The 14500-nt window shown below is 36.5% G+C and overlaps 1 protein-coding gene across 14 annotated transcripts in view; it reads left to right on the top strand.

The window, feature by feature from the left end:
• The window catches only part of GULP1 (GULP PTB domain containing engulfment adaptor 1), a 250695-nt gene that overhangs the window by 207620 nt on the left and 28575 nt on the right, over nucleotides 1-14500 (top strand). The gene's annotated exons all lie outside the window — the stretch shown is intronic.

Genomic DNA, 14500 nt, shown 5'->3' with positions numbered 1-14500 from the left:
GATGAATGGTGAGCAGAGTGTTTCTTATTTTCTAGAATGCGATGGATATGATAAAAATAAATATTTTAAACTCCAGGAAGTAAAATCTGTATGGCTCCTTTAAAAAATCTCCAGTACTTTGAAAAGCTGGTTCTTGATTTTCATTATTCAGAAAACTTAATATGATGGAAGGTAACAGAATTGTATGTGCATGAATGTTGCCTGCATGCGTGTGTGTGAGCAGATGTAACCTCCGGTTCTCGGCAAGTAAGATCGTTTAGGGAATTCTGAAGTTAAGTCCTGTAATAGTGCTTCTAATCATCTGGAATCTTCGGAAAACCATACATCTTGATTATAATAAGCATAAGCTAATGTGAATCATAATCTAGTTTGACATCCTATATAAAACATAAGATACAAATTCCAAACACACATGCAACCATTAATTACTTAATGAAGGAAGAGCATCCAACCTCGGCAACATCACCGGCTTAGACTGGAGAAGGAACTTCATTCACTTATTTTCTTATTTTTCTGCATGAGTTGGGGGTGGGAGTGGGAGGGAGCAGAAAGAGAAGGAGAGGGAGAGAAGAGACTCTGCAGGAAGCGTGGAGACTGACACGGGGCGTGATCTCGCCACTCTGAGATCCTGACCTGAACCCAAACCAAGAGTTGGGCACTTCACTGACTGAGCCAGCCAGGCGCCCCAGTATGTGAGCTTCTTGAAAGCAAATACCTTTTTATTTGTCCATGCAGCTCCTGCATTCAGTGGACAAAAGATACTCAATGAATTTTTCCTTATAGAAAAAGGACCATATAGAAAAAGTTACAAAGCGTAGAGTAAGTTATTATTTGTATCTTTTAAGCTATAATGCTCTAAAAATGCAAACTAATGTGCTAAGCTCTTGGCATCATAGTACTTTTTTGAGGTTTTGATGATTATGAAACATCTCATCAGCAAAATATGCTCACCCATATGACAATATTATAGGTTCAGTAAGGCATTTGTTTGTTTGCTTGCTTATTGTTTTGAGGATTTTATTTATTTGAGAGAGAGTGAGTACAAGAGAGCCGGAGTGGGGGAGGGTCAGAAGGAGGAGGGGAAGCAGACTCCCCACTGAGCAGAAAGTCTGGATGCAGGGCCGAGCAGAGAGCCCGATGCAGGGCTCAATCCCAGGACCCTGGAATCATGACCTGAGCCCAAGGCAGAGGCTTAACTGACCCAGGTGCCACCCAGGTGCCCCCATAAGGCATTTTCTATGAAGTTCAAGTTGTTTTTGAAATTTATCGTATTGAATAAGTGGGTTATATTAGATATTCCAAGTGTTTCTTTACCATGATCATTTGCAGATGTTTTTCTCTCTGTGGTTGAGAAGATGAAAGTTGATATTTGTTGAATATCTTCTATGTGTAAGATATAATAACCTTTTACCACTTATACCAGGCAGTAAACTCAGTTGTCCTTTTTTCTTGCTTTACACTTAGAAATAAATGGCCTTGGGGTCCTTTGAAATACTCTTAATTTGAATTTATTATAAATGTTAGTCTTCTTACAGTTGTGTGTCACGTGTTTTTATTTGATTTCCATCCAAATTTATTGGATTATTTAAAACATAAGCTTGCCAGAGTAACTGCATAGTTATATTATTTCAAAAGTATAAACTCTGTTTCACCCTAATCATAATTGTTTATATTTGATTTCAAGAATTTAAATTCCTTGACCCATTATTCTCTTTGGATATAACATACTATTTTTTCTTGAGTGTTGAAGATAATTTCTTGGAGCCTAAAGCAGTGGCTCATAACTATTAGTGTATATAATATTCATAAAGAGGGCTCTTTGGTTTTCACTTCAAAAAATAAGTTCATATTGATTGAGACTTGATCTCAGGAAATCTGTATTTAGCAAGTTCACCAACTGATTCTGCTACAGGTAGATGGAATTCTGGGCTTTGAAAAGAGGTCCAAGTTACTTCTTCAGCTCTAAGTGTGCATGATTTTAGTGAGCTCAAAGAGGCTATGTTTCCTTAAAATTTCATTGTATCATTTTACCTCAAGGTTTTATTTGCTCTAATTATAATAATGACTATATTTACAAAATTGATTTGATATGTATGTTGAACTTTTGACGTGCCATCCTCTTTAATTCTCATGTTAACTGGCTAATCATGGAAGATTAAAACAGGAAAATAAATAATGGCCCAATTGGCAAAACTCTTTCCTCTTTATAAAACCAAGGAAGAAGCTTTATAAAACCAGAGAAGTTGAGTGAGTTTAGCAGTTTACAAAGCTGGGTAGTAACAGAGTCAGGATTAAAATGTAAGATCTTAGATTACCTTTGTAACATTGGTTTCCATCATGCTGTATTATTTTTGTAATTGTGACTGGTTCCAGAGCCCATCCACTCTTATTGGGGCCTTCATCTTATCTACTCATTGTATCTTTTTTAGTACTTCTGTGAAGTTGTTGAATGTTTGAAAGATAGATAAAAACCAATCATAGTATATCATAAGACTGAAATTCACTACGTTGTAAATAGTTTCATGTTGTATTTGTGAGCTTCCTCCCTCCATGGTGACAGTGAGGATCACATGGGAAACTAGAGTATCCAGTCCTGCCAAGAAGTAATGTAGAGAAGCCAAATGTGGAAGCTGAACCTCTACCCCACCAGGTGGTAATGAGGTAGTGATCTCCATTCCCATTCTCCTACTGGAATGGTGTCTGAGTAAGCCACTAAAATGCAAAGCTTAAATAATTTCTAGAGTCTTATAATATCAAAAATACCCCAAACTTAGTTAAAAGTCACTCATCATATCAAGAAATAGGAATATGTTAAACTAAATGAAAAAAAGATTACCAGTAGATTCCAACACTGAGATGAGAGAGATATTAGAATTACTGAAGATTTTTAAGCAACCATCATAAAAATGTTTTAAATAAATAATTACAAGCACTCTTGAGACACATTAAAAAGTTAATAAAATCAAAAGACAACTGACAGAATGGGAGAAGATATTTGCAAACGACATATCAGATAAAGGACTAGTGTCCAGAATCTATAAAGAACTTAGCAAACTCAACACCCAAAGAACAAATAATTCAATCAAGAAATGGGCAGAGGACATGAACAGACATTTCTGCAAAGAAGACATCCAGATGGCCAACAGACACATGAAAAAGTGCTCCATATCACTCGGCATCAGGGAAATACAAATCAAAACCACAATGAGATATCACCTCACACCAGTCAGAATGGCTAAAATCAACAAGTCAGGAAATGACAGATGCTGGCGAGGATGTGGAGAAAGGGGAACCCTCCTACACTGTTGGTGGGAATGCAAGCTGGTGCAGCCACTCTGGAAAACAGCATGGAGGTTCCTCAGAATGTTGAAAATAGAACTGCCCTATGACCCAGCAATTGCACTATTGGGTATTTACCCTAAAGATACAAATGTAGTGATCCAAAGGGGCACATGCACCCGAATGTTTATAGCAGCAATGTCCACAATAGCCAAACTATGGAAAGAACCTAGATGTCCATCCACAGATGAATGGATCAAGAAGATGTGGTATATATACACAATGGAATACTATGCAGCCATCAAAAGAAATGAAATCTTGCCATTTGCGACAACATGGATGGAACTAGAGCGTATCATGCTTAGCGAAATAAGTCAAGCAGAGAAAGACAACTATCATATGATCTCCCTGATATGAGGAAGTGGTGATGCAACATGGAGGCTTAAGTGGGTAGGAGAAGAATAAATGAAACAAGATGGGATTGGGAGGGAGACAAACCATAAGTGACTCTTAATCTCACAAAACAAACTGAGGGTTGCTGGGGGGAGGGGGTTTGGGAGATGGGGGTGGGATTATGGACATTGGGGAGGGTATGTGCTTTGGTGAGTGCTGTGAAGTGTGTAAACCTGGTGATTCACAGACCTGTACCCCTGGGGATAAAAATATATGTTTATAAAAAATAAAAAGTTAAAACAACAAAGAAAAAAAAAAGTACAGAATTTTATCAAAGAAATAGAAAATCTAAGCAAAGAAAAAAAACCAATAGGAGTATTAGAACTGAAAAACCACAATAACCAACTGAAAAACTCAGTATCTGGGCTCAGTGGCAGAATGGAGAGGACAGAGGAAAGAATTAGTGACCTGGAAAAAGGAGAGATTATAAAATGTCCAATTTAAACAACACAGAGATAATAGGCATATGCATGCACACACACACATCCCCACACACACCCACACACATATAATATAAAAAGAAAACAGGACTTCAGGGGATCTCTTAATCTGTAACAATATGGGTGACATTTATGTGTCATCAGAGTCTTGGAAAAAAAGAAGAAAAAGAAGACAGCCTTGAAGAAGCACTTGAAGAAATAATAGCTACAAAGTTCCTGATTTTGATAAAAAGCATAAACCTATAGATTAAAGAAATTGAGTGGACTCCAAACAGGATAAACCCAAACAATTCCATGCCAAGATGTATCACAGTTAAACTTCTGAAAACTAAAGACAAAGAAAAATCTTGAAGACACAGGACATAATCAAGTCCTATAGCAGAAAATTAATCTTAAATACAGTTTATTTCTCATTAAAAACCATGAAGGCAAGAAGAAAATAGCAAAATAATTTTGAGTGTTGGGGTGGGGGGGAGAACTGTCTAGAATCCTATATCCAGGAAAAATACATACTTCAGGAATTAAGGAGAAATTGAAAAATTATCAGATGAGAGAAAACTAAGATAATTTGACCTATCCAAACGGATGGCTAAACGAAGTTCTCTAAACAGAAAGGAAACAATAAAAAAAGGAACCTTGGAACATGGGGAAAGAACAAGCTAAGCAACCATGTGAGTACATCTTTACTTTTCTAAGTTATTATTGAAAATAAAAAATACCAACAGCATTTTTCACAGAACTAGAATTTTCCAACAGTCTTAAAATTTGTTTGGAATCACAAGAGACCCTGAATAGCCAAAGCAACTTTGAAAAAGAAAAGCACAACTGGAGATATCACAATTCTGAACTTCAAGTCATATCACAAAGCTATAGTGATCATAACAGCACAGAACTGGCACAAAAATAGATGGATTAATGGAAAAGAATAGAAAACCTAGAACTGAGGTGACAATTATGTTTTCAACTAATCTTTGACAAGCAGGAAATAATATCTAGTGAGAAAAAGACTCTTCAACAAATGGAATGGGGAAACTGGACAGCAGCATGCAGAAACGAAATTGGATCACTTTCTTAGACCATACAGAAATGTACAAAATGCCTGAAAGACTTAAATGTGATGAAACCATCAAAACCCTAGAGGAGAACACAGGTTGTAACCTTTGACTTGGACTATACCAGCTTGTTTCTAGGTATGTCTCTTGAGGCAAGGGAAACAAAAGCAAAAATAAACTATTGGGACTTTATCAAAATAATGCACAGCAAAAGAAACAATCTACCGGGGTGCCTGGGTGGCTTACTTAAGCCTCTGCCTTTGGCTCAGGTCATGATCTCAGGGTCCTAGGATCTAGCCCCACATCGGGCTCTCTGCTCAGCAGGGAGCCTGCTTCCTCCCTCTCTCTCTGCCTGCTTCTGATCTCTGTCTGTCAAAATAATAAATAAAATCTTAAAAAAAAAAAAGAAGCAGTCTACAAAACTAAAAGGCAACCTACAGAATGGGAGAAGACATTTGCAAATGACATATCTGATAAAGGGTTAGTATCCAAAATATTTTAAAGACCTTATACAACTCAACATCCAAAAAATGAATAATCCAACTAAAACATGGGCAGAACGCATGAATAGACGTTTTTTGAAAAAAGACATCCAGATCGCCAATAGACATATGAAGAGATGCTCAGCATCTTTTCACCAGGGATGAATGAGGGAAATACAAATCAAAACTACAATGAGATATCATCTCACACCTGTCTGAATGACTAAAATCAACAACACAAAAAACAAGTATTGGCAAGGTTGAAGAGAAAGGGGAACCTTCTTGCACAGTCGGTGGGAATACAAACTGATGCATCAACTGTGGAAAGCAGTATGGAGATTCCTCAAAAAAATAAAAAATAGAACTATCCTATGATCCAGCAATTGTACTACTAGATATTTACCCAAAGAATACAAAAATACTAGTTCAGAGGGTTACACGCACCCTCATGTTTATAGCAGTCTTATCTACAATAGCCAAATTATGGAAATTGCCCAAGTGTCCACTGACTGATGAATGGATAAAGAAGAAATGGTGGTGTGTGTGTGTGTGTGTGTGTGTGTGTGTGTGTGAATATATATGAATATTACACAGCCATAAAAAAGAATGAAATCTTGCCATTTGCAATGACATGGATGGAGCTACAGAGTATTATGCTAAGCAAAATAAGTCCGTCAGCAAAAAAGAAAAAACCACATGATTTCACTCATATGTGGAATTTAAGAAACAAAATAAATGAGCAAAGGGGAGAAGAGAGAGAGGCAGACCAAAAACAGACTCTTAACTAAGGACAACTAATTGATAGTTACCAGAGGGTGAGGGGAGTAGGTTAAAACAAAACAAAACAAAACAAAAAAACCCACAAAACTTTCTGATGTGATTCTAAATACATATATATATATGAAATATGTAAGGCAATCATATTATAAATAGGACAGTTGAAGGAACATAAAACTTCTTTCTACATCTCACTTGAACTGGAGAAATGACAACACTAGTAGACTGTGATAAGTTATATAAATATAATATGCATCATAGAGCAATCATTTAAAAAAACTATACAGTTAAATACATTTAAAATGCTATAGGTAAATCAAAATTCTATTATAAAAATACTTCAAAAACTTGCAACAGTATAGTAAAAAGAAAATAGAGAAAGAAAACAGGTGGGGAACCTGGGTAGCTCAGTTGTTAAGCATCTGCCTTTGGCTCAGGTCATGATCCCAGGGTCCTGGGATTGAGCCCTGCATCAGGCTCCTTGCTCAGCAGGAAGCCTGCTTCTCTTTCTCCCACTCCCCCTGCTTGTGTTCCCTCTCTCGCTGTGTGTCTCTCCGTCAAATAAATAAATAAATAAGATAATAAAGAAAACAGGTGAAAGGAAAGAAAAATGTAAATGGCAAACTTAAGCTTTAATGTATCAAAAATTACATTAAATATAAATGGTCTAAATAAAAGAGATGGTCAGAGTGGGTTAAAAAAAACTTATTCAGACTTACATTTTCTATAAGAAATATTTTGCAACTATAGTGATACTGATGATACAGGAAGATTGAAAAGAAGAAAGACTAGTAAATATATATTATGCAGGCATAATTAAAGCAAAAGTATAGTAACATGAGATAAAATAGACTTCAAAATAAAATTACCAGGGACAGAGAGGGCATTATATAAAGAAATAAGGATCATACTGCCAAGAGAGCCATCTAAACATGTATAACCAAGCAAAAAGCTATAAAGTAAGTAAAGTAAAAACTGATAGTTCTGAAAAGAAACACAGGAAAAATAGAAAATATACAAAAATAGTTGAAGAATTTCTTACCAAAATTGAGAAAGCACCTAGACAGGAAATGATCAAGAATATAGAATTCAAAAGATTCCACCCCCAAACTTCTAGAACTCATACAGCAATTCAGTCATGTGTCAGGATACAAAATCAATATACAGAAATCAGTTGCTTTCTTATACAATAATAATGAAAATATCGAAAGGGAAATTAGAGAATCAATTCCGTTTACTATAGTACCAAGAATCATAAGACACCTGGGAATAAACCTAACCAAAGAGGTAAAAGATCTGTGCTCGAGGAACTACACAACACTCAAGAAAGAAATTGAAGACACAAAAAGATGGAAAAGCATTCCATGCTCATGGATTGGGAGAATAAACATTGTTAAAATGTCTATACTGCCTAGAGCCATCTCTACTTTCAATACCATCCCGATCAAAATTCCACCAACATTTTTCAAAGAGTTGGAACAAACAATCCTAAAATTTGTATGGAATGAGAAGAGACCCTGGATTGCTAAGGAAATGTTGAAAAAGAAAAAAACTGGGGGCATCATGTTGCCTGATTTCAAGCTTTACTACAAAGCTGTGATCACCAAGATAGCATGGTACTGTCCAAAAGGAGACACACAGACCAGTGGAACAGAGCAGAGAGCCCAGATATGGACCTGCAAATCTATGGTCAACTAATCTTCAACCAAGGAGGAAAAGATATTCAGTGGAAAAATGACAGTCTCTTCAATAAATGGTGCTGGGAAAATTGGACAGCTGTGTGTATAAGAATGAAACTCGACCATTCTCTTACACAATACACAAAGATAAATTCAAAATGGATAAAAGACCTCAACATGAGGCAGGAAATCCTAAAGGAGAACATAGGAAGTAGCCTCTTTGATATCGGCCACAGCAAGTTCTTTCAAGACATGTCTCCAAAGGCAAAGGAAACAAAAGTGAAAATGAACTTTTGGGACTTCATCAAGATCAAAAGCTTCTGCACAGCAAAGGGAATAGTCAACAAAACCAAGAGGCAACCCACAGAATGGGAGAAGATATTTGCAAATGACACTATAGACAAAGGGCTAATGTCCAAGATCTATAAAGAACTCCTCAGACTCAACACACAAAAAACAGATAATCACGTCAAAAAATGGGCAGAAGACATGAACAGACACTTCTCCAGAAAAGACATACAAATGGCTAACAGACACATGAAAAAATGTGCATCATCATTAGCCATCAGGGAGATTCAAATCAGAACCACATTGAGAAACCACCTTACACCAGTTAGAATGGCAAAAATTAGAAATTAGAAAAGGCAAGAAAATTAGAAAGGCAAGAAAGAAGTGTTGGAGACGATATGGAGAAAGGAGAACCCTCTTACACTTGTTGGGAATGTACGTTGGTGCAGCCACTTTGGAAAACAGTGTGAAGATTCCTAAGAAATTAAAAATGGAACTTTCCTATAATGCCGCAATTGCACTACTGGGTATTTACCCCCAAAGTACAGATTTAGTGAAAAGAAGGGCCATCTGTACCCCAATATTCATAGCAGCAATGGCCATGGTCACCAAAGTGTGGAGAGAGCCAAAATGCCCTTCAATAGATGGATGGATAAAGAAGATGTGGTCCATTTATACAATGGAATATTATGCCTCCATCAGAAAGGATGAATACCCAACTTTTGTAATCAACATGGACGAGAGTAGAGGAGATTATGCTGGGTGAAATAAGTCAAGCAGAGAGAGTCAATTATCATATGGTTTCAGTTACTTGTGGAGCATAAGGAATAACACGGAGGGCATTGGGAGTTGAAGAGGAGAAGTGAGGTGGGGGAAATTGGAAGGGGAGACAAAACATGAGAGACCGTGGACTCTGAGAAACAAACTGAAGATTTTGGAGGGGAGGGGTTGGGAGTTGGGTGAGCCAGGTGGTGGGTATTAAGGAGGGGATGTATTGCATAGAGCACTGGGTGTGGTGCATAAACAATGAATCTTGGAACACTGAAAAAATTTTTTAAAAAAGATCAGATATCAAAAAAATATATATAGTTACTCATTACTCAATTACATCGTCAACCAGTGGGATCTGATTAAACTCTATAGGGATCTCCAGTCAACAACAGCAGAATGCATATGGTCTTCCAGTGCCAAAGGAACAGGTACCCAAATAAACCATATCCTGGGCTATAAATAAATCTCAAAGATGTTATAGAATCGAAACAACAGAAAATAATTTAAAAATTAATAACAAAATTCTTCAAAAACTGGAAATGAGACATAAGTATTCCATATGTCAGAGACATATGGAGTACTTATATGTGTTTCTTATTTACATATGTTTCTCAGTACTTACATATGTTTCTCAAAGGCAAGTTTAAAATACAGTGAAATGTATGTAAATGAAAAAGAACATTATCAACATTTGAGTGATATAGCAAAAACAGTGCTGAATGAGAAATTTATGACAACTAAATTAACACACTAAAGGAATGTCTCAAATCAATGATCTAAGCTCCTAACTCAAATACCTAGAAAATAAAACATCAAAATAAACTCAAAGAAAATAAGAATTAATAAAGGAAAAATTAACAACATTGAAAGCAAAAACAATTAGAGAAAACTAATGAAAGAAAGAGCTGGTTCTTTGAAAGATCATAAAAGTATCAAAATTTTAGTGAAATTGGCAAAGTAAAAAAGAAAAAGGAAAGACACCAGTTACCCATGTCAGGAATGAAACAGGATATTTCACTGCAGACCCTCAAGATAAAAAGAATAAGAGGATACTATAGATAAAGGTATACACACACACACACACACACACACACACACACACACACAAAAGACAATACAGATTAATCAATTTAAGAGAGAAATACTACCATAAAACACCCTATATTAAATACATAATTTTGAATAGTCCTATAGCTATAAAGGAACTCAAATTTATAATTCAAAATATATTAAAAGAGAACTTTAAAAAAAATGATTTTACTTATTTATTTGAGACAGAGACAGTGAGAGAGAGCATGAAGGGGGAGAAGGTCAGAAGGAGAAGCAGACTCCCCTTGGAGCTGGGAGCCCAATGCAGGACTCCATCCCAGGACTCCAGGATCATGACCTGAGCTGAAGGCAGTGGCTTAACCAAGTGAGCCACCCAGGCGCCCTAAAAGAGAACTCTTAATGCCTAGATGGTTTCACTGGAGGAATCTATAAAATGCTTAAAGAAGGGCGCCTGGGTGACTCAGTGGGTTAAAGTCTCTCTGCCTTTGGCTCAGGTCATTGATCCCAGGGTCCTGGGATCGAGCCCCCGCATCGGGCTCTCTGCTCGGCAGGGAGCCTGCTTCCCTTCTTCTCTCTCTGCCTGCCTCTCTGTCTACTTGTAATCTCTGTCTGTTAAATAAATTTTTAAAAAATGCTTAAAGAAGAATTAACATTATTCTACACAACTTATTCCAAAAAAACAGAAGAGGTAAAATCACCCCTCAATTCATTTTATGAAATTAGTATACCCCTAATATCAAACCAAAGACAGTGAAAAGCAATCAAACATTAGTACAGACCAACCTATAGCCCCCAGAACTATAGATGCAAAAATTTCTAACAAATTATTAGCAAATATAATTCTGCCATATATAAAGGAATTAAACATCAAGATCAAGTGGAATTTGCCCCTAGGATACATATCTTGTTCAACATTCAAAAATCCAACCATGTAATCAACCATGTTAAAGGCTATAGAAGAAAAAATATATGATCATATCAGTCAGTGCTTAAAAAATATTTGAAAAAAATCAGTACCCATTCAGGGCTAGAAACTCTGAGAAAAATTGGAATATAAAGAAACCTTTTCAATTTGACAAAACATTTAAAACTACAGATATAATTTTACTTAATGTTGTAAAAGCTGAATGCTTTCCTTCTAAGACTGAGAACTAGGCAAGGATTTCTACTCTAACCACTCATTAAACACAGTCTTGGAAGTTCTAAACTTTGCAATAAGGCAAAACGAGAAAATCAAAAGCATGGAGATTGTAAAGGAAGAAATACTACTTATTTGCAGGTATCATAATTGTCTATGTAGAAAATTCAAAGGATTCTACAAAGAAATACTTGGATCTAATAAATGAGTTTAGCAAGGTGACAGAATACACGATCAGCATACAGAAATCAGTTATATTGCTGTGTATTAGCAATGAACACAGGGAGGGAAAAATTCACAATTACTTAAAGAAACCAAAATACATAGGTGTACATGTAACCTAAGATATAAAACTTCTACAGGACTTGTATGCTGAAAATTATAAATTGCTGAAAGAAATGAAACTGGATGTAGGTATGCCATGTTCATGGATTGAAAGACTCAATTTAGTATATGTGTCAATTCTTTCCAAATTAATGTACAGGTTTAACACGATTCCTGTTAAAATCATAGCAAGATTTTTTTTTTTTGTAGATACAGACAAGAAGATTCTAAAATTTATATAAAAAGACAAAGAAATTAGAATTGTTTAAACAGTTTTGAAAAAAAACTAAAATAGAAGAAAACACTATTTTAAGACTTACTACACACTCAGGTAATCGAGGCTGTAGTTTTGGTGAAGGATAGATAAGTAGATTAATGGAACAGAATGGAGAACACAGAAATCAACTTACAGATATACCCCACTGATTTTTGACTAAGGTACAAACACAATGCAACACATGAAAAATACAAAAGATGCCCTTTTCAATAAATAGTGTTTGTGAAATTAGATTTCTGTGGACAAATAAAATGCATGTTGACTTAAATCTTATACTTTATACGAAAGTTAATTGAAAATGCAATATGGACTTAAATGTAAAATGCACAACTATAAAACATTTGGAGAAAGAGACATGGAAAATATTGAGAGTGTTCTTAGACCAACACACAAGACAGGATCCATAAATGGAAAAAAATGGCAAATTGAGCTTTGCAAAAATTAAACATTTTTTTTTTTTGTGAAAGGCCTTATGAAGGAGATAAGGAAACTGCCCAGAACCGAGAGAAAATATTTGCAAGCTTATATCAGACAAAGAACTTCTGAAACTCAACAACATAAAAGTAATTTATCAAATTGGAAAGTGGGGAACAGAAGGAAAGATCATTTTATGGAAAAGGATAGTCATACGGCAAATGGCACGTGAAGAGGTGCCTACGTTGGTGTATATTAGGAGAATGCAAGTTAAAATGAGCTTATCACTATACAACCATCAGAAGAACTACTGTACAAAAAGGTGGCGGTAGGGGTACCTGGGTGGCTCAGTCAGTTAAGCATCTGCCTTAGGCTCCAATCATGAGCTCAGTGCCCTGGGGTTGAGCCCCATATTGGGCACCCTTCTTAGCAGGGAGTCCGCTTCTGCCTCTCCTGCCTTCCCCTGTGCTTGTGCTCTCTCTGTCTCAAATGAATAAAACCTTTAGAGTAATAAATAAATAAATAAATATTCTAAAGAGTGGCAATATCAGATGCAGGCAAGGATATGGAAAAGTGGTTCATTTGTACGTAGCTACTGGGACATAAAATGGTACAAAAATATTGGGGTGAACAGTTTGGCAGTTTTGTAAAACACTAAACATGCAACTATCATGTGACCTATTTGGACTTCATCCCAGAGAAATAAAAACTTGTGTTCGTACAAAAACCTACAAATGAATGTTTATAGCAGTTTATTCATAATAGCCTCAAACTACAAATATCTTAGATAATGGGTGAATTGCTAAACAGATTCCGATACATCCAAACCATGGAATACTACTCAGCAAGAAGAAGGAATGAACTATTCGTACATGCAACAGCTTTGTTAACTCTCCAGATAATTATGGAGTGAAAAAGTCAGTTCCAAAAGCTTACATGCTCTAAGACTCCATTTCTAGAGGCACCCGGGTGGCTCAGTGGGTTAAAGCCTCTGCCTTCAGCTCAGGTCATGATCTCAGGGTCCTGGGATCAAGCTCGGGGTCGGGCTCTCTGCTCAGCAGGGGGTCTGCTTCCCCACCTCTGCCTGCCTCTCTGCCTACTTGTGATCTTTGTCTGTCAGATAAAAAAATAAAATCTTTAAAAAAAAGACTCCATTTATATAATCTTGAAATGATAAAATTAGAGAAATAGAGAACAGATTCATGTGTCTCAGGGGTTAAGGAAATGGTAAGGGGAGACTGGAAGAGGGTGTGGCTATAAAAGCAGTTTTGTGGTGACGGCATTCTTCTGTGTCTTGGTATTACTAATATCAGTATTAGTTGTGTGATTTGTACAAGAGTTTTTATAGCATGTTACCGTTGGGGGAAGCGGATGAAGGGTACCCATAATCACTTTGTATTGTATCAGTCAAAATTGCTTGAAAAATACACTGGCCGTTTGGTCCAACCCTTTGATCTTATCGTAGTAAATCAGGCCAGAGAGATGAGTGCCTTCCTCAAAGTCAGAAAGCCAGTGACAGGATCAGAACCCAGAGCGAGACCCTAGAGTCCCATTCACATACTTCCATCATGTTCTATTACTGCCATGACTGTGGCCGCTCCAGAGTCCCTGTGCTCTTACTGTGGCCTTCCATCTCTTTATTCCTAGTGTTTTGTATTTTCAGTACTTCTGCGGATTTCTAAGAGCTTGTTTGAAGTTTAGATGAGGGCCTATCCTCGTATGCTGTAAAGCTAGAACTCCCTTTATTAGTGTCATGTGTTAAGATTTAATATTTATACAACTACTATAGTCATCTCATTAAGTTTAAAAATAAAATTAGAATACGGATATTCATGAGGGTGTGGTCTTATTTAATATAAGCAATCACTATCAAACTGCTTAGCCATCATGTTCCCAACTTTTTTCCAAATGTTAATATAATATACTTTATTCACTGGATGTTACACTTGATAATTTTTTTAAAAGACTTACTGATTTATTAGGGGGGGGAGAGAGAGAGTGAGCACACGTGGGGAGGGGCAGAGGGAGAGAGATTCTCAGGCAGACTGTGCTGAGTAAGCAGCCCAGGGCAGGGCT

The sequence above is a fragment of the Mustela nivalis genome (genome assembly GCF_964662115.1).
Source record: "Mustela nivalis genome assembly, chromosome: 11".
Classification (NCBI taxonomy): Eukaryota; Metazoa; Chordata; class Mammalia; order Carnivora; family Mustelidae; genus Mustela; species Mustela nivalis.
This window is presented reverse-complemented; position numbering and strand designations above follow the sequence as displayed.